The sequence below is a fragment of the Octopus bimaculoides genome, chromosome 8, assembly GCF_046866305.1.
Source record: "Octopus bimaculoides isolate indiv1 chromosome 8, ASM4686630v1, whole genome shotgun sequence".
In the NCBI taxonomy this organism is placed as follows: domain Eukaryota; kingdom Metazoa; phylum Mollusca; class Cephalopoda; order Octopoda; family Octopodidae; genus Octopus; species Octopus bimaculoides.
The window spans coordinates 24065764-24085763 of NC_142935.1; the positions used below are offsets into that span (position 1 = coordinate 24065764).

Here is a 20000-nt window from a genome sequence, read left to right on the forward strand (position 1 = left end):
ATAACAAACACTTGCCGAATATGCCATATATTTATTTATTCATTTATTTATTTACTTATTTATTTATTTATTTATTTATTTATTATGCTGATGCACGTGTATATATGTTTAAATTTTGGTATACGATTATTAAGTAGCATTACGTTTGTTCATTTGCATCTAATAAGAACTGAAGTTCTTATTAAGGCGGCGAGCTGGCAGAAACGTTAGCACGACGGGCGAAATGCTTAGCGGTACTTCGTCTGCCGCTACGTTCTGAGTTCAAATTCCTCCGAGGTCGACTTTGCCTTTCATCCTTTCGGGGTCAATTAAATAAGTACCAGTTACGCACTGGGGTCGATATAATCGACTTAATTCGTTTGTCTGTCCTTGTTTGTCCCCTCTGTGTGTAGCCCCTTGTGGGCAGTAAAGAAATAAGAACTGAAATTACCTGATTACACTAACGACGTATTTCGTAGATGAAATATATTGTTATGAATTAAGGTTGTCATAGATGTCTGAATAAAAAAGAAATATTTTGAAACATTTGTTTATAACAGGATCAAAATAAACAGTTTCCGACGAGCTGAAGATTTAGCAGATAGCAAATGCAATGATTCATTTCCCAAATATTAAAGCAGTAACATATAATCATTCGCTCTACAATTAATTTAAACTTGTACTGAGTCTTTTCTTGGTTACCGGCTTCCATTATCTTTGATTGAAAATATTTAGTATAGATATAAGTAAGCGTGTGTATATCTGTGAGTATATATATATATATATATATATATATATATATATATACATATATATATATATATATATATATACACAGAGTGTCCACAAAGTCTGGGTACACGGAGTAAATAAAATCATGACATAAACAATTAAATATAAGAAATAATAATTTCTTAAAGTATGGGTTAATCCCCATGTGCCCAGACTTTGTGGACAACCTGTATATATATATATATATATATATATATATATATATATATATATATATATATATATATATATATATATATATATATATACGTACACACACACACACATATATATGTATGTATGTATATATATATATATATATATATATATATATATATATATATTCTTGTTCTTATGAATTTTATTTCGATAAAATTTTGCTGACCCATAGGTTAGAAAACTCGTAACTGATATCGTTCTTCGCAGGTGGGAACTATAGAGAGTCAATCTCTAAATAAATTTTAAGAATTTTTTTATCAGAGATATCAAATCTTTATAAACATCTGTTTTAAAGCCGTAGAATACTTTTAAGATAGTAGAGTATTCCGTCATTTCAGTTTTGAGGCAGTAAATTAACTTGTTGTTTTCAAATTATTTTAACACAACTCTCATAAATGTTAAATAACGTTCATTAGTTTCGTCAGAGAGCATTGCATATAGTTATTCACTTGCATGATTCTTGCCAAAACCAGAAGGTGCTATTCGCAAATGCCGTTTTAATGTGTCCCCATTGCTAAGAATTCTTTATACACTGTTGCTTCTCTCTAACAATCTTACGATTGAAAGGGGAATAATTTCCATCAGAACCTCTTCATCGTTGATTGATTGATTGAAATTATTGTACGTTAATGTATGATTCTAACCGTTGCACTGATCTGTGAAACCAGTTAGTTGATTCTTTTAGCAGATATTCAGTGTTGAAAGATAATTATTCCGTAACATGGAAGTATGCTAGATAGAGAAAGAGACAGAGAACGGCAAAAACATTTTAGAGAATCAAGTTTAGATTATTTAATTTGACTCATTTGTTGAGAAAATTGTTAACGTCACGAATGTTTTGAAGTTCTGAGCCTTGCAATAACAAATCAGTTTTTGTTTTTATTGCTAAAATCTCACACCACTCAAAACCTGCTTCATGTCCAAATACAATATTAATCCTAAACATTTTGATACACAAATTTATTTTGTCCTTTATCGCATTATCGAACAGAAAGAAGGGGATACGTGTCCAAATTCAGACAGGACGTACTGTTACATCTGTTCTAATTTTGTTCTTTTAGTAAGGGTAGAATAATAACATTTTTAAATGTTCCGAGCTGTTCCCTCATTTTATTTAATAGAAAATCAGCTCCAATTGCTGATAAAGGAATTCTTTATTTATAACTTCTACTAAATGATCTACTCTACAAATGCTTGCACGACAAGTTGTAATTCTTCCTAAATGTAGTTGTAATTCCAATATTTTTCTGCAGGAGAATGAGCTTGGATAGTTTGCTGCGAATTCCAGTTTATCACAAAACCTGTTAATGTTTAGTTAAAAGAAGTATGTTCTGATTACCACTGGGTTTTATTTCTGCCACACAATTTCAAAATTGTAGATCCGGTTGTGAGTATGTTCGATACATTTTGTCGTATTTTGACTGACATGCAGTATTGTTAAACACAGAATTAAATCTTTGAATTTTATAATAATGACGGTGATTCTATAACTTGGTTCTCCAAGAATATGCATTTACAGTATAAATGAAAATATTTAACATTATTCACTGCAGATTTAATTTAATTTGTCTATGCTGCTAAATAACCAAAAATATCATTATTTCAAATAAAATAGATATATAGCGGGAATTTTACACACACCGTCATATGAAATATTTATCTAGCACCCAAAGTAGTAGTGAAACTCAAATTAAACAAATGAATTTTGATGAAAATGCAGGCGTTTAAATCAAACGAGATGTCGGTATATAAGTAAAAACACTTAGTACAAAATACTACATCACACACATACTCACACAAATATACATACACGCATACATACATATACACACACATACAAGCACGCGCACACACACACACACACACACACACACACATACACACACACACATATATATATATATATATATATATATATATATTACCAGAAGATGTTGATGATCCATTTACACACACCATAAATACGGTGAATAATTATAGCATGAATTATTTGCGTCATCCGGGCAACGTATAGTAGTTTATGGAGAAACTGCATTCGACAGAAAACAATCACATATCTATCTATTGTAATAATGTTGCCAATCAATATTTTTTATTTTAATATCTGTCAGAGCTCCATTATGTTCACGCCGGTCGTTATAGACAACTGGGAAAAAGCATGTAAGGTAACTGAAATTATTTCTGAATATGTGATTTGCTTCTGGAGCCATTTCGCTTGATTATAAATCCTATAAAAATCATTGAAAGTAGCTTATAAACTGTTAATCCCATTTACCTGCACTTCTTGTAAGGAAGTGATGCGTATAAATCTTCTATCTTTACAACATGTGTCATGCCTTTAATTTTATTGTAGAGAAATGAAAGGCTGGATGTAGCGTAACACTGCACATGACCTTCGTTTCTTTCATGGACTCTCGACTCTCTATTGGGGTGGTGAAACACGTCATGTTTTTTGCATCTTAAGCCACGCGGAGCTCATCTCTTTCCAGGTCTGAGAGCAACTTTTTTTTCGAAGATAAATAAAAAGAACAAATTTCAGATCTAGACTTGTGCATTACACATTGGTACCGAAAGTATGAATGGCAAAGCTGACTTCTGCGGCATTTGACCTGAAAGTGTAAATATTATATGAAATTCTATCCGACGTTCTGACGACTTTGGTATTTCAGCACCTTCTGCGAATGACAACTAATGTTTAGGATGTATGCATCCTTTCAGCATCTTATTTATGTTCTCCAAGAACAGAGTACAAATCAATTAATGCGTGTCGTTGATAGTTATTATTTCTGTTATATTACGGTATTGGATCATATACGTTTACGACGATTTTGTGTCTATCACATTTAGATGAGTAATCTTAATTATCGTTCTGTTTAATGGAGAGGTGCTGCAGCGATTTACTATGAAAATGACTTTTCAAGTGATGCGAGAAAACGCTCTAAAACTAAATTTCATCACAAACTCTATCTTCATAATTTAGAAAAAGATGTTTTTCTTCAGTTCTCGTTCATCTTGTTTCATTATCTAAGTGTGTTTTCTTCTTTTATACTTCTGTAAAGCTGATGCAAACTTGTTATTTATTTTATTTTCTAAAAATACAGTTCGCCATTGTGAACACATCCCAAATGTCTGATCTGTATCAGTGGTCAAAATTGATTCGTCATTTGTCTAAGAAATTTGGCGAGTACTTCTGAAACTAATTCTGCTATGATTACTACTCAAACACTTGCAGCTGCTTCTGTAATTCCAATACTTTCTTCAGAGGGAAGTGACATGGGAGATAGCTTGATTACGTGATGGCAGCTCCAATTCTTTTATTTGTGCAATGAATTGTTTCTATGATAGTATGATCAGAATGCGTTTGACAACTCTTAAATGGTTGATTTGTGGTTAGTAGCGACAAGTTATGGTTAGTTATGCGCCAAAGTGTTCATTTGTCTTTTTTCTATTATGTGTTGCAGATATTTTTATATTCTATCATATTCTATCTAATAATAGGAATCAATATCACCGTTATCTTCTGGAATTCAAAGATTCGCACCATATGTATTTATTACTTTTACTGAGTAGAATAGATGCGATGACATTGAAAGAACTCTTCTTTGGAAAGTTATAGTTGTTCATAGTCCGACTATAATCCAAACTATTTAAATAATGAATGTCTGTTAGTCTATAGATAGAGAAAATAATCAAATTTTGTCTGCAGAAGATTGATTTGTAAAATGACAGAATCATTTCCATATTTAGTGGTATCTACCATACATTAAAATTTCTAGTTTGATTTTGTAGCTCACCATCAAAATTACTGATTTCTCTCCAACAGTAATTTTCCCCTTAATAATTTCAAAGAGCAAGTTAAAAGCCAATGTAATATCTTTGACCAGTTAAAGTCCAGTTCTGGACTGGACACATTAGACAAATCTCATAAAACACGACATATGAATCGACATTCGTTAAAGGTGTTTGATCATGATACCGTTTCAGTTAAAAAGGCGGTAGATTACAGAATGGCTGGAACATCGGATGCATTACCATACATTCCTTTATGTTATTAATTCTAATCACGCCGAATTTAACTTTGATTTACTTCCTTTTATCGGCTATATAAACCTCAGCATTTACCGAGGATAATACAAAAGATAGTTCCGTCCTTAAAATTTGTGGAATTTTGACAATATTAAAATTTAATATAATTGCATTTAACTGGTCAATACATTTCATGATAAGTCTTGGTATGTCTTAATACTATTTTTCATAATAAATTTTGGTAGCAACTGTATAAGTGTCTTAAAGTCATTAAGTTTGATAGCGTGTTGAATACAGTTGTGAAAATAGCAAATGAGATCATAATAAATGAATTGACGTTAGTTAGCGAGATCCTATTATTTGTAATTTTATTAGTGTAACACTTTCAATATTCCAGACTTGGAATATTAGTACAAGTTGCTCTGAAAGACAGTTCTGTTGAAGGATTGCCTCATCCAAAATGTGGTGGAATTGTATGTTGTGTGTCGTCAGAAAATATTCATTAGACATTTAAAAGTTGTGTGTTAGTATACCATGTTAGGTGTTATTTAAAATTTCATGCTACAATCTCAGGTGCCAACGAATTCAGCTACATGCATTTTATAACTGACTCTATTTTAAATATAAAGTGTAACCAATTTTATGCCTTTAGAAGTGTTTATAATTTAATCAGGACTAGCTCAATCCGTTAATATGTGATGATGAATATTGTAATTATTCATTGCATAATTCTGTAATTAAGATATTCATTTTGCAATAATAATTCCTTCCCACAGTCAGTGGCGTAGCTAGAACATATGTTCTTCGGTGCAATCCTTCATTTGGCCGCCTCTCCGACCAATAGGCTTATACAATCCTATATAGCAGACCACAAATTACCACACCTATACAAGTGTCACCAAGGATGATGTTATTACCCACAACACGGAACCTTACGTAAATATTTCAGTTGGGCTCTAACATTTGTGAGCGAAAATGTGTATCCAGAAATTTCATAGTAGTCCCCGATAAAGGCAGCGAGCTGGCAGAAATGTTATCACGCCGGACGAAATACTTAGCGGTATTTCGTCTGCCGCTATGTTCTGAGTTCAAATTCCGCCGAGGTCTACTTTGCCTATCATCCTTTCGGGGTAGATAAATTAAGTACCAGTTACGTACTGGGGTCGATGTAATCGACTTAATCCCTTGTTTTTCCCGTCTATGTTTAGCCCCTTGTGGGCAGTAAAGAAATAAGGAATTTCATAGTAGTCCGCCGGATAGTCCTCTAATTTCAAGTATTCAAATTTGTCTCATATTGAATGGCACGTCATTTGTTTCACAAAAGCATTAAATCGTTTAAGGAAATAATCTACCAGTTGTATCGTAAAATATATTTGCCAACTAAATGTGGCGGGCCTATAGAGGACGGTACTACTGTTGTTGAAGACATCTCCTCCAGCTGGCCAACGACACACAATCTGTGTCCGATTAGTATTTGCGAGGGAAGTCATCGCTCCCATTCGCATATACTAATCGGACACAGACTGTGTGCCGTTGGCCAGCTGGAGCAGATGTCTTCCTGGGGCTAAAAACAGCATTAGCACTCTCCTCTATAGGACAGCTACGTCTAATTGGCAAATGCATTTTACGATTCCGTATTGTTATTGTTTATCTCTCGCTCAGAGATTAAATATAACTACCACTTTTAGTTGTAGTTTAACAGATCGAATGGCCATAACATTCATACTTCGAAACGGCCGTAAGTGTTCAATAAGTAGTGTTAACCAATCTAATATCTTTTCTGGTTTCTATCCCAACCTTGTTGTTATCAATGAAAGTTTTGAACATCTTTATCTATATTACGTTTCATAAGTTCAAACTCACAATTAACAACACGTATTTTCTATTTTATTTCTAATACAGTTTTACGTAATATAACGTTTTTAGCGATATCTTATTTTAATAAACCAGCTCTTCGAGACAACTGACCAAATATAACTCTAATTGCTAGAGGGTTGGCTAACAACGCAACTAATTGGCAATATTAAAGGTCAACGGGTTACTTTAAAATTAGAAAAAATTAAAAACGCAAAAACAAGACAATCAAGAAATAAAGTTATTTTGAAAGAAAATAATGTGAACTAAGACTTGCACAACATAGTTATAATCTCATTGGAATATAGAAGATGATGATTAATTAATATTATCATTTATTCAGAAAACAATATTTTGGTTACAGATTAAGTGGAATCGGAGAAGAAAAAATCTGAAGACATTGTACATATGCGTATAGAAAATATATATACACATATATAAAGGCTAGTAGAGTTAGCGGTTGGAATAACCGTCTAGGGGATAAGAATATCCGTTTTACTACCGATATAACCCTGGGCATACATATGAAGGTATATGATGCTTATAAGATATAAGCAATAAAGAAAATAAGCAAGAGTTTATCAGGAATAAAATTTTAATTAAGCAGGAAATGGAGAAATTCTTGATCAAGAACAAATTGACTACCATCGATTATCGATTATTATTTTTTAATACAAAACTTTATATATAAATAAAATGGGGTATATTATAATATTAACTTAATTCAAGATATAATCGTATGTTTCCTGTACCTGAACACACACACACACACACACACACACACACACACACACACACGCACACACACATATATATATATATATATAGGCATATAAGCATATACCACATAGAAATATATCTGCACACAAGCACATAGACACATCCCTACACGTATACATATGTACATAAATAATTGTATGCATGTATGTATACACACACACACACACACACACATATATATATATATATATATATATATATGTGTGTGTGTGTGTGTGTGTGTGTGTGTGTGTGTGTGTGTGTGTGTGTGTGTGTGTGTGTATACACTTCAATAGCTATGAGGTGGAGGTCAAGGCGATTTTAGCACATTTTATCAGTAGGACCAAACACCTGAAAGTGCTGGAAGATTTATGCCGAATGCTGCCAGGAAATGATGTAGTGAATAAAGGATGATGTTATCCTGCGCGTTCTTCCTCGGTTTTGAAACAATAAAGTGGGATTCGATCAAAGTTTCACTGCTATTCCAAGCAGTTTGGAATTCTACGTAGAATGATGCTCTTTTGGTTCCCGTCTAGTATGTACTAAATCACTTTATGAACACGCTTAATTTCTACATATTGTAGCCTTGCTTTTCGAAAAGGGCAGTGAACTGTCACAATAAATTCTGCACATTTTAATCTCGTGTTAATTAATTACTTTTAATTATATTTATCTTGCCACAAACCCTCAAAGTCTTTACAAGTTTTGGCGGTGGCATTGTGATATAAATAGTATTTTGGTCATCCAACACTAACGGAGCCCACGTCTTCCCATGTGTGACAATAGCCGATTTCTTCCAGCGATTGAGGAATAACTATCAAGATGGATAGAGTGAAAGACAGAGAGAAGGAAAAAGCGAGAGAGAGAGAGAGAGAGAGAGAGCGAGAGAGAGAGAAAATGAGCGACAGAAAGTGAGAGAGAGTGTGAGAGAAGAGAGAGAAATATTCCATCTCTTACAGTGATCGAGAGATGGGCAGATACATACAGAGATAAACACAGATAGAGAGCAACAAAGAAATGGAGGAAGAAGGACAGAAAGAGAAGATGAACTCATTACTGGTACTTCATCTTTTCGAGCTCACCGGCAATCCCACTACAAATGACACGCAAAGCCGGACGCAGGGAACTTTGAGACCAGAGCAATGTTAGAAGAAACATGTTGTAAACTATTATATCCGACGCTCAAGCGACTCTCCGAATTCATTATGTTACTTCACTAATGCCACATCTGTGAAAGCGCAATGGCCCAGTGGTTAGGGCAGCAGACTCGCGGTCGCAGGATCGTGGTTTCGATTCCCAGAGTTGTGAGTGTTTATTGAGCGAAAACACCTAAAGCTCCACGAGACTCCGACAGGAGTGTGGTGGCGAACCCTGCTGTATTCTTTCGCCACAACTTTCTCCCACTGTTTCTGCTGTACCTATATTTCAAAGGAGCCAGCCTTGTCACGCTCTATGCCACGCTGAACCTCCCCGAGAACTACGTTAAGGGTACACGTGTCTATGGAGTGCTCAGCCACTCACACATTAATTTCGCGAGCAGGCTGTTTCATTGATCGGTTCAACTAGAACCCTCGTTTAGTAACCGACGGTGGTCACAATGAATGCTACATATATTGCTATGATATTGTTTATTATTCATTATACCTAAGCAACTATCATATATAGTATTTTTCTGAAGCTTAATTATTCTCGCATATTGTTTAAATATTTTTTTATCACTCAGTACTGTAACTATCATGTTATTTAACTCAAGTTATTTCTCAACATTAAGCAAGTAAGCCAATGCTGTTGTTGTCGTAGATGTCGTCGTCGTCGTCGTCGTCGTTGTTGTTGTTGTTGTTGATTAACCCCAGATCAGCTCTACCGACTAGATCTATAACCAGATATATTCCGACAGTGATACTATCATCCAATTTTCAGACATAGCGTATCTACCGCATCAAATATTTAAAAAGTCTCCATGGTTGATGTTCTGCCTCTTTCAGCTCTGATAAACGTGAATTATGATGAAAGCTGTTTCCAGCTCTGAAGCTCCTGTCTTTATCATGAGTCTACAGGTATATCTTATAAAAGTGAGCCGTTTGAAGATAGTAACGTGTGAATTAAGGCTGGCTTTTGAGTCTAATTCTGTCAGATCAAGCGAATACATAAAGGCTTTCAGGTTTTCATATCTGTAGCCCCAGTAGCTATAATAGAAAATTGGTGAATTGGCAATCAACTAATCAAAAACTGAGTTGGCGAGTAGGCTTTTTTCATGAATCCTCAACTTGGTACAAATAGATGGACATATTACAACGTATTGTTTTAAAAATGTAGAGACGCGTTCGATAATGCACTCCGTGATAAAATAACATTCAAAAGGACGACTGGATGGCCTCGGCCAGAATGTCTTTCATCATTGTTCTGTTACATAATCACTGACTTGGTATTAAACCATAGCAATAAAAACAATTAATCCCATTAGTTACATCTTCGTCATGAAATAGTTGTCGCTTTCTCGCATTCAAAAGTTCTAACAATAGAACAGTTTCCTTTCTCTGCTGCTGATTTTGTTGCTCATGGAATCTTATTTGCAAATATATATAACCATTGTGTCACTCCACATCACTCTTTCAGAAATATTTTCTAAATATATTTCTGAATATTTGACATTATATTCAATTTTATTTGTGTATATTATCTTCTCTAACTGATCTTCACTTACACTGAGTATCATTCCTAATTGTCTAATTGTCATGTTTACATTACCATCCTCCTAAAATAACTGTCGTTGGAATAACTAATTATATTAATAGTTATATCTTGTAAATCTTTTATGACGGATCCTAACAGTTTTCTGTGGCTTTCCTTCTCGCATAGCTAATGCGGTTTTTAACTTTAAATTACCTGTGTATTAACAGGATATTGTTTCAATGTTGTAAAAATGCTATAAATATATCTATAGACTTGTAGCCAACACTTTAGTATGAACAGATATAAAGAAAGCGTTGTCTTCATATGCAATGACTTGGTGAACAAAAAGTCAGATTGGTTTCAATCTTGGTTTAGGAGTTCACTCTCAACTGATGGCTTTCTTTAACTGTTTACGAAGACTGCTCATTAACTTAACATATCTAAAGGTTAAAATAAATCAGATAAACGAAATAGCAGATATAAGAATGTTAGTTCGAGTTTTTTTATGGTATAGAGTATCGCAGAATATATCTATTGATATGTAGCCAAATGTAAATATACAAGGTTGTAGACATCTTGTTTTCTAGAGAGTACCATCGTGTACGAACAATAAAATGGATCACACAGTTTGGTTTCAATTCTGAGTTAGGGGTTCATAACGCCCTGAGTACTCTTTTTTATTATGTAGAAAGATACGGCTTAAGAAATAAAACTCTTACTATTTCTGTGGAGTTAGATAAATCGGAGACACTATTCCACACCCTTATCAGATATTTCGATTAATGAATATGATTGTTGATATGGCAATATTTTCCTTCAGCGCTATACAGAACTACATAATATATCTGTAATTATAAATCGATGAAGTTGAGTGGGACTTCAAAATTCGCCTATCGGTTTGTTCAACTACTGGTTGAGGACGTTCACAGGCCAAACTCTCTGTATAAAGTCACCCCATCGATATATGTTCCGTTCTTACACTCAAACGTGTTTTAAAGCAATAACCTTATTTTAAGAGTTACAAATAAATCGTACAGGCTTGTCTCTATTTTTCTGTACAGGAATATATTTTGTTTAAATCCATGGTGTTTACACTGATCTTTCCATATAGTCTCGGTTGATAATCGATAGCAGTATTCTGTAGAACGGAGAAGAATTGAAACAAAACACTCCTAATGCAATAATAATGTAATAATCATACTAGCTGCCAAAAAACTGGTGTATTCAATGCACCTAGGTCCTTAGTAATGGTGGATTTATAAGCTCACTTGGAGGGAGTTATGAGTCACTAACGAAATACCAGCATAAGTTTGAATCTAGAACGATTGATCTCTCATTTTCCTCACTGCGAAGATATCGTATATAAAGCCAAGGTGTTTACATCTGTCTAAAAGATTGTTGCTTAAAAAAATCTATAGATAAAATACGTAGTACAGTATAGCTTTTAATATAACATCATTTCCAATCCTCTAAATTGTTTTCATGATATTGTGCTCGCTATTTCTTCTTTGATCTAAGCTAGTAAATATTTCTCTCTTTTATACTAAGTGAAAAGAAACCTGCCGAGCGATTTTGCAGTGAGATTTTTTTTGTTTTGTTTTGTTTTTTGCTTTTTCCCAGAGTTCACAAGATTACTTTCCATGCACAATTTATTGTTTCCCAATAATACTGCGAAGGTTTATTGCTAAACTTCACTTTGTGTTCAATATTGAGACGGAATAGCTTTGTTCCTTTTTAATGGAACAAATATTCTTCTTAATTTCCCTCTTTTCCTAGCAGTTCATTCTTCTTTCTCATTTTTCTATTTAAAAAATACAATGACCACTCTCACTTTTCTTTCAATGCATAAATATTTCATTGCATATATCTTTTTGCACAAACACTCGCTCGTAACAACCAAGGTGGTCATATTATATAATGTCTCTCTAAAAAAGCAGACGACGTGCCTTTCTTAACCGAATTTCTGTTCAGAGATTCGTCTTTATATGATGTATATCTTCTTTCACAACTTTCTTGTTTTTTTTTAATGACGCTATAGAAGGAAGAAAGGGAATGTTATATGCTTTTCAAAAATTTTGTCTGTTAGGCGAAGAAGAGAAATTTATCTGAAGAACATGCCTTGAATAATTGCCATAGAATGGACTATGATAAAAACACCTATTGGTCGGACGTTGCAGTTAAAGAGAGCAACAAATTAATTCTACCCCTGGTTCAGCTAGTTAGGAGATTTACAGAAACCAAGTAAGGTAAAACAAACGTACGACAAAACGGTGGATGAACTTCAGGTATTGCCAGTGAACATCTGTTAATAATCCGGGTTGTTGGAAACTCAGTGTTCTTTCCGTTGAGACCACTGGGAGTGAGGTACGTATTAGCCTTTTTGTAAGTATATCTCTTAGAGAAGGTACTCATCTATCCACAGCTACAATGCTTACATAGCTGAGTGTTTGGTCTTTGTTCGATAGTCTTGGAAGGTAGCTAGACTTGGAGAAAAACCCGAGCATAAACTCTTCCTATCGACCAATGCCTGCGAAGAGGAGCAGGCTAAACAGAGGCCGGCCTTGCCGACTCTAGATATCCTGAACAGAGCATAAAGGTCCAAAAATGTGTTTCATGTGAGGTTCTGAATTTCAGTCGCGATGCTAAGAATATAAATTCTAGAAGTGGAACGGCCTTTTCGAGTGGCCACCATACAAATCGCATCTACCAACAATCACTTGCGGTCGATCGAAGACTGTATGAGAGGAGAATGCACCAAGCTGTCGTGCAGTGGGTTCGAACGTTCTTGCAAAGCATGCTTGTGAACTATTCAGACATACCTGCGTTTCTACATGAAATCTCATCATTGTTTCTACTCATCGATTACATCAACTTGAAAGACAGATATGATATTTTAAACACATTTATGTATTTCTCTTCTATATCTTGCTTAGTCAATTCTAAACTTCATCCCTTAAATTATTTGCGAAACGGCGAATCCGAAGAGTCATTAGAGCAACGAGTAATAATATCCGTCAATATTTGTTCTTCAAACGCGGTGATCTTGCAGAACCGTTAGCGCGCCCGGCAAAATGCTCATCGTCATTTCATCCGTTTTTACGTTCTAAATCCAAATTCCGTCAAGATTGACTTGGCCTTTCATCCTTTCGAGTTGATAGAATAAGTACCAGTTGAGCACTGGGTCGATGTAATCGATTTACTCTGTCCACCAAAATCGTTAGCTGATGCCAAAATTTGAAACCAATATTTGTTCTTTCATATTTATTGTCTATGTTTTATCACTTTAATTTCTATTTGATTTCGAATGTATCTTGTATTTCTTCAATCGACATAATGCCGCTTCTGAAATTAACAGAAATGTCTTAGATAGCAATTCGACACTGAATGCCTATTTCTGTGTTTGGTCGTAAGATCAAAGTCTTCATCGATCAAGTTTCTGTAGTATTGAGTTTTCTTAGCTGAAAATATTCGATTCTCTTCACATCCGCATTTTCTGCATTCATATTTCCCAATTCGTTTGGCTTTTGTAACAAAATATGTCTTTGTTTCGTCCTCCATAGCTTGAATCAATGCACCTTTAATCTGTACATCATATCTAGTTTGCTATTTTGGCCTTTAATGATGTTTTGCAACATTAAAAAATGAAATTGACGAGCTTTTAAAGACTTTATGCTGGGTCTGGCATCTCAAAATTTACTGTAGTTAGCATAGAAATAGCTAAATGAAAGACACGAATTTGTTTTCATCAGTTACAATGTTTTAAAGAAGTGTCGGTCATCCACAAGTTGTTAATAAATCTCTCACTATACACAAATTGGCTAATTTTTCAGGCAGAATAGGAAGACAAGTGTGACAGAAACGTATTAAACGTATGAAAGACGGCGAACTGGCAGAAACGTTAGCACTCCGGGCAAAATGCTTAGCGGTATTTCGTCTGCCACTATGTTCTGAGTTCAAATTACACCGAGGTCGACTTTGCCTTTCATCCTTTCGAGGTCGATTAAATAAGTACCAGTTACGCACTGGAGTCGATATAATCGACTTAATCCGTTTGTTTGTCTCCTCTGTGTATAGCCCCTTGTGGGTAGCAAAGAACTAAGAAACGTATTAAACGAGGCGCAAGAAATGTTAGTGAACAACAATGTCTATTCATTCCAGAATCTTAATCTCAACCAATAATAAAAGGCGGCAAATTGAGAGAGTCATCAGAGCGTTACATGGGATATTTCAGGGTACATGTTTCGACTCACATCGTTATGAGTTCAAGTTCCACTGCGTTCAGTTTAGCCTTGCCACGTTCCAAGGTCGATGAATAGTAGTACCAACCCAAAGCGGTTCTGAATTCTTCTCAAGGTACTTGAAGCATAACCAGTAAACAAATTTCACCTTAGTCTGCTGGCTCTGGATAGCTGACACTTTCCATCATACCCAGCAAAATAAGCTGTGAAATTTCATCACATGATAATGATAATACTGATGATGATAACAACAAGAAAACAACAACAACAACAACAACAGTAAAAAAAAGAGAAAAAAAAATGCTTTCTAATTGATGTATCAATACCAGCAGATGACAACGTTTCTCTAAAAGAAATGGAAAAACTTTCAAAATACAAAGACCTGGAAATAGATATAACTCGAATGTGGAATCTAAAAACAGAAACAATTCCTATCATAGTAGGTGCTTTAGGTATAATAAAAACATATTCAGACAAATACATAACAAAAACACCAGGACTTACAAATATATATAACATACAGAAAATTGCACTACTGGGTACTGCACACATTCTACGCAAAACACTTTCAATACAGTAAACATAAGAGCACCACAGCAAACCACAGCACATACCCAAGGCGCACAGAGCTGCGCTCGGTAGTGAAGTGAAAGCACGTTATAAAAATAAAACTACTGAACAATAATAATAATAATCCTTTCTACTATAGCTTCAAACGAGAAATTGTGTGTGCGTGTGATGATGGGCTAAGGTAAGATAATAAGTTACATCGACTCTAGTACATGACTGGAACTCATTTTATCGATCATGCGTGGTGAAACGCGAAGTCGACCTCAGCAGATTTTGAACTCAGAAAGTAAAGACGGGCGAAATGCTGCTAGCACCATTGTAATCGTAATGAAACACATGATAAAATATGTTTATTGATAGAATTATTGTCATTATAACCAGTACGTTGATCATTATTATAATTATCACTGGCATTAACAAGATCTCCAATGAGTATCTTTACGATGATGATTATCATCATCATATACATTATCATGGACAAGAATAGTAGCAGCAACACTGACAGTAACATTATTAATAGCAGCATCTCTAAGATTTCTGGTATTACGAGAGTTAATGTTGTCATTCATGCAGCAGTAATGGCTATGGGTATTTAACAAACCTAATACGCGTTCCTTGATTTCTTTCTGTAAATTAGTGATGACAAAATATTGCAAATAAAAGAAATACAAGTTATTATAGAATCGGAATCCTTACATAAACGGCAGAAACTTGATGAGTTCTGTTGAAAATACCGAGGTTCTATGTTCTTTCAGTTGTATGCAATTAAAGAGTAAAATCCTTAAACGTGATGTAGTTTATAGCTAGCATCTGACGTGATCAGAAGTTAAAATAGGTGCCGTGATTAAGTAGCCATCTTTACAACACTCTATTTGGAATTACGATGAGTTACGTAAGAGTATAAAATGTCTTAATTTGTCATCGTGTTATTTAAATTCTATTTAAATGAGTGCTGAATTGGTGGTGACATTTGAGAGGAATTTAGAGAAGTGTTTACAAATATATATATATATGCGTTGTGAATTCCTATGAAGCCATACAAAACACAAATCCGTAACAGATTCATGGTTCACGTTTGGATTACCTCCGCTAATTGCTTTTGACTAGTCACATGGCTAAAGTAGAAATGATTTTATATTCATTTTAAGATGACTAATGCTAGCATTAATAATAAATTTTCTTCATTCCTAGGAACCAAAAAGAAAAAGAAAAACAAAGATGAAGCAACTCGTATGGTAAAAAATACAAAAAAGAGTTTGGGTGGGGACGCTGTATGGAGAATTTTAGAAACAATATTCGCTAGACACCGTAGATAAAATAATTACTACACTAAATATTAGGCACTGAAAGGAAAAAATATTCGTCAGTCGAGATGGTAATACTTCGGTATTATTTCATACTTCTATTCTTTTACGTGTCTCAATAATTTGACTGCGGCCATGCTGGGGCAGTACCTTGAAGGGTTTTAGTCGAACAAAGTGACCCCAGGACTTATTTCTTTTTAAAGACTAGTTTTCGTTTACCAAATCCACTCACAAGAGTTTGGTCGACCCGAGGCTATGGTAAAAGACACTCACCCAAGGTGTCACACAGTGGGACTGAACTCGGATGCATATAGTTGTGAAGCAATCTTCTTACCACATAGATACGCCTGCGTCTAAGTATGCAGATGAACTGAAATAGTATACATGTAGGATACTGAAAAATATAAGAAGGAAAATATAAGAATTGTTTGGGGTCCGGAAAAAAACTCCCTTGGCCAACAATCCCTCGGAAAAAATCCCTCAGACAAACATCCTAAGTTAAAGTGCGAAAGAGAACAAAACCCCTTGAGTTATACTTTTGGCAGAGGTCTACAATAAACACTCCCACCCCTCTTTTCGGTTTCCTAGTATTTTTGCAGATTTCCACGATTTTGGCATCAGCGATTGCGATTCTGAAAAAAGATCGGCATTTCAAAATTTAAATCCCCACCCCAAACCAATTTTTTCATTTTTCGTTTTTTTGACAAATTTAAGTGGGATTCCGCGTAGAAAAATACAAATATTATGATACTCTGGAAAAAAAAAAACAAGAATGTTTTTCTAAAATTTGAATTTTTTAAACAAATAGACACCCTGTCCCACCCCACGCAGATCTACGCCAATATTCCGGATGTTTTAAAACTCGTTCGCTTATTTGCGCATGCGTTGGCGACTTTCAACCAGCGCATGAAGTTAAGCCTGGAAGGTCTTTTGACATGTTAGAACCAACAGCCAAATCTTTTGATCTTTTTTTTCTTTTCTTATGCTTAAAAGAAAACGGAAATCGAGTTTGTGAAAAAAATTTATTTTGCAAAATTCCAATTTCTAAATATGCAAAAATATATTTAATCGAAAATAGATAAGTAGAATAAAATAACAGAACACAATACACTTTGCAATTCGAAGTACATATTTTCTGAATTCTGACATAAAAGGAAAGGCATTTACTACAAGAAATGTCTTTTAAAAGTCAAAACCATTCATCATCATCATCGTCAATGTCATCATCGTCAACCTTACCACCGCCACCATCATCACCATCATCATCGTAACTATCACTATCACGATCGCCAGGACCAAATCCATGACTAGCAATAAAACCAGGATTACCACCACCACCATCTGCTACAAACTCAAACTCATTTATCATCATGAAAACTGAATGCTAGAAAAAAAATGCAGATTTGTTTTGTCAGGATCAGAAGGGTTTCGTCCTACACTCATGTCGTTTATATATATATATATATATATATATATATATATATATATATATATATATATATATATATATATATATATATATATATATATATATATACATATATATATACATATATATATATATATATATATATATATATATATATATATATGTCTGTATGTCTGTATGTATGTATGTATATATATATATATATATAAATATATATAAATATATATATATATATATATATATATATATATATATATATATATATATATATATATATATATATATATATATATATATATATATATATATATATATATATATATATATGTATATATATGTATATGTATGTATATATATATATATATATATATATATATATATATATATATATATATATATATAAAATTATAATATAGGATATCTATATATGCATCGTATATGTAAGTATATTGTATGTATATATATATATATATATATATTTGTATTTATGTGCTTTTCTGAGTGTATTTCCACTGATGAAGGCAAAGCATTTTATTATGCAAAGCCAGAAATCCGGGATCTGGAATTATCCAGTATTTTTGCTAGTTTATTTTATCTTCGTCTTCGCTCTTCGTGCTATATGAACATTTATTGTGGTTTAGAGTCAAGATTTGACTGTTATTTTCAGCGTGGCGGTATCTCTTAGATACCCTATATTATAATTTTAAATAATTGTTACCTTTGATAGTCTTTATTCCTATGCTTGCCACTTGATAAAATCAATATTTTAAATATCGATCTCATCCTTATTTATGTAATATATATATATATATATATATATATATATATATATATATATATATATATATATATATATATATATATATATATATATATATATATATATATATATATATATATATATATATATATATATAAAATAAGCAACACGGATTTCAAAGGTGATTGCAGTACGCACGTTTCATGCTTTGAAATCCGTGTTGCTTATTTTTTGATTTTGATTACCTATCCTTTTGAGATACGATATTCGGGTGCCTACGCATAAGTACCATATTCAACCTTGAATATTCAACCTTGAATCTATATCTAAACCGGCTATATATATATATATATGTATATATATATATATATATATATATATATATATATATATATATATATATATATATATATATATATATATATATATATATATATATATGTATATATATATGCATGCATGTATTTGTGCGTGCGTGTGTGTTTGTGTGTCTGTATGTGTGTGCAGCGTGATGTCTTCAGATATTTACTTGATCTTACGCAAATAAGCTGATTTCAAATGTCCATTTTCAGTGCAAAACGAACTTCGATAGAAATTAGTGGATGAAACATCTAAAATACAGGTATGTTACTCAGTTTCCCTACAAAGAGACACAGAGACATTCTCTCTGTGAAGATTTGAACCTGGTCCTCAGAAGGGCGCTAAATGTTCACTAAAATACCTGACAATCACAAAGGAGTATCTCCGCCCGAGTTTTTGCACTCCATACATTTGTACTTTCTCCTTTTCATTTATAAAATCCTCTTCAACACCGTTCAGTCTTTCGAAACTACGACTATACCATTTTGTCGCTCCCTCCTCTCTGTTCACGCTTTTTCTACAAGCCATTAAGCTACACAACTTTCAATTGAATATAACTTCATTGATATCAATTAGTGAGAAAGATATCAGAACGACGGCACTGGCTGTTTTCTCCGCTTTTGATGAAATAACAAATAAAATTGCAATCATTTTCCTCTCGCATCTTTGAAACAGGAAAAATTCATTCCAAATAGTATATGACATTTAAATATTCTGCATATATTTTGACATTTGCGTTTTTAACATCAAACTGTTGTGATCTTTTATGTTTTTTAGCACACTCCCAGACAAGTTGCAATTGCAGTAATATTTTACAAGACAAACCGCTTCTCGACATTGATTTTCTTTTTCAATCTGAGCACACAAAACGCCCTCGTATATGCAGGAAATATTTAAAATAAAACATATACATTTTTCTGTACATTTAACCTTTTACTTGTTGCAGCTGTTTGACTAGGGACATGTTGGGGCGTTTCCATGAATTTTAATGTGTATTAAATTTATGATATGCTGCATATCTCCAACATCCCAACTATATATATATATATATATATATA

The 20000-nt window shown here is 33.5% G+C and overlaps 1 long non-coding RNA gene across 3 annotated transcripts in view; it reads left to right on the forward strand.

Annotated features, from left to right (window-relative positions):
• The window catches only part of LOC149134331 (uncharacterized), a 76669-nt gene that overhangs the window by 43148 nt on the left and 13521 nt on the right, over positions 1–20000 (forward strand). The window contains exons 2-4 of one of the 3 annotated variants that reach the window (XR_016242824.1): positions 12368–12645; positions 16281–16464; positions 19155–19204. This is a non-coding gene — a long non-coding RNA (uncharacterized LOC149134331). Of the gene's footprint in view, positions 1–12367; positions 12646–16280; positions 16465–19154; positions 19205–19719; positions 19872–20000 lie in introns of those variants that run through there. The other 2 variants (XR_016242823.1, XR_016242822.1) reach the window with 2 other exon arrangements.